Source organism: Pelmatolapia mariae, linkage group LG15 (assembly GCF_036321145.2).
Source record: "Pelmatolapia mariae isolate MD_Pm_ZW linkage group LG15, Pm_UMD_F_2, whole genome shotgun sequence".
In the NCBI taxonomy this organism is placed as follows: domain Eukaryota; kingdom Metazoa; phylum Chordata; class Actinopteri; order Cichliformes; family Cichlidae; genus Pelmatolapia; species Pelmatolapia mariae.
Genome location: NC_086240.1, coordinates 23,573,539 through 23,576,322, shown reverse-complemented (window position 1 = coordinate 23,576,322; position 2,784 = coordinate 23,573,539).

Genomic DNA, 2,784 nt, shown 5'->3' with positions numbered 1-2,784 from the left:
CTTTATGGAGATTTTGTTGCCATGAAAACAAATACTTGTGGTAAATCCTTGGATCGTCTGCACAATTTAATCCCAGTGTTTAATTCCAATCCAGCAACGTCATCCAAAAGGTTTGTGATATATGAGAATATGAAAAAATTAAACCAGTGGCCACCACCAGAAACCCTACACCCCTTTGTCCATTCTCAGGACTTAATCCTGCACTATATTTCCAGGCATCAGAAAGTTTTAATGGGTCTTGGTTTGGAAGAAAGTCTTGAAAGCTGACTTCTGTCCCAGTGGATCAGGCTGGGGAGACAGACAGAGACCAAGTTAACGTGGCCCGTGTCTTTGCCCTTTGCCTGCTTAGGGCTGGGATTGTAGATAGAGCAGCTTGTCCCCCCCACCCACACCTCCACTGGCTCAGACAGAATTAGACCGAGCACAGGGACTGACGGATGATGGAAGGGAAAGAGAGAAGAGAGACTAGGAGCGAGAGCTTCAATGTAACTTTATCCCACCAGCCTATGTTGCCGTTGGAGTCACATGGTCACAGTATGGATAGTGCTTTCACATGTGTTAAAACAATATGTAATTGTATCATGAACTCCCAAATCTGCGTATTTGTATTTTCAAAGTATTCAGTTGCAAACTTTCAAAGTCTGAATTCAAATTTTTACTATTAAGTTCATAGTGTGTTTTCAATTTCTAAGCCTAAGGCCCTGAGTTATTCTTAGATCGGCTCACGTCAACTGTTATTCTGCTTTGCCTTTTTAGGCCAGAGGCGTGACCTTAACACCCCATCCCCTTTCCTTCCTTCCAGCCCCCGCCCTCATGATACCAAATCCTGCTCATTCAGACCTCCACTGCTTAGAGCAGAGCTGTCATGAAGTGGAAAGAAAGAAAACAAAGATCAGAAGAGCTGAATTGCTGGCAATATTTTACACCAGATTACATGCAAGTTGCCAGTTGTCAGAGGACTCGAGTACAAGTCAGCTTAAGATTCCTCAATAAAGTAGTAGAAGTTGGTGATCAAAGTCACACTACTCATTCTCTCCAAGAATTGTATGCCTTTTCCTTGTGTCTACATGAATAATTGTACTACCTTTGCAAAACCACGGTGGTTGTGATTGTTGGATTGTATAGCTACTCAGAAACTTTTAAAAGCTAGAATTAAATAAAATTAATAGTAATGAGAAGAAAGTTTATTAGTACTTACTAAAAAACAATGAAAATGCACGTTAAAATACACATGGTAATAGTAAATTAATAGTTAGAACTTTGGTTGTGAACTTTGGTTTACCTTGTTCCAAATAATGTGAATCTGCTCTTGAGACTACAGAAAAATGTGAAAATTATTTTCTTTAAATGTTTTCCACAAAGACATCTTCTTAAAACCTAGACACAATATGCAATACACAGCATGTGGACATCATTTTAAAAGGTAATCTGGCTATTAGAAGATTTCAAAATAAGATAAATCCAACCTTAGATGACACTATACAATATATTACATAGTGTCATTATTTATTTAACAAAGTGAGCCAAAATTCAAAATAGAAACAAATCGTTCCTATGGTAAGAAAGTTATTTACAATTGGAAAATATCAAAGACAGTTGGTCTTTCCAAACAATTCTTTAAAAAACAAAACCCTTTGCTGATTACATAGCTCATATCTCTTATCCTTCCAAGAAAAAATATATATTGGTAAACTGATACTGATATTAGTTTTTTTTGTTGGGGTTTTTTGGTTTTGTTGGGGCACATTAATGGCACACCTCAAGGTCCTTTCTTCTTTTGCATTTCCACACTGACTGCCACGATAACCACAATGATCACCACTGCTATAGAAAAACCAATAATGAGCCATATTGTGGTAGGTTTCCTCCAATCTAAAAAACAAAAAAGAAAAACGAGGGTAAGAAGTTATCTTTGATCATTTGCAATTCAAAGCGTGTTATCGCATATCAGTGCATATGTTTCCAGCCGGGGGGCTGGAGGCTATGAATGCACACATGGGGAGAGCATCCAAACTCCACACAGAAATGCCCCAGTGACCAGTGGATTCAAATCCAGGAGCCTGTTGCTGTGAGGCAACAATGCTAACCACTGGGCCACTGTGTTGCCGTATAGTAAACTGGCATCAAAGTAATTTATTTTCCACAGGAATAAATCATTTTCACAATACAGTGGAATACCCCGTTTCACGAAAAATTCAAGTTACGAAGGCACTGAACGGCAATATTTTTGCCCGTGTTACGGCAAAATCCCTGAGTAACGAAATCCGCTGGCTCTGATTGGCTGAGCCTACAATGTCCACAATGCCTTCCGAATCATGTGACAACCTCTTGGCTTCCGCACTTGCGCTTCGCTGTTCCACTTGAATGACGTATTGTTGTTCTAGTTAGCAATTAGCCTATAGCCTATCGTTCAGCATCGCCTCACTCAAAACGCGCGATGGGTGCTTCGACTTAAGACAATTTTCGACTTACGAAAGACCCTCGGGAACGAATTAATTTCGTAAGTCGGGGTTCCACTGTACTAAATTACATGAAAACTTATAAAATTATATGATTTTTGTTTTCAGATAGCACAAAGATGCACTTTAGCTCTAAAACAAACTAATCAAACTTCCAATCTGATTTTCTTTTGAAAATACGGATTTATTAGGAAAGCTGAATGAACGTAAGAGTCTCACGTACAATTTTGGATGCCTTGCAATGATGAGGTCTGGAAGAAAGAAAAAAAACAAATAAGGAGCAATACCTTTATTGAAAATACCAAAACACATACAACAGTTATTG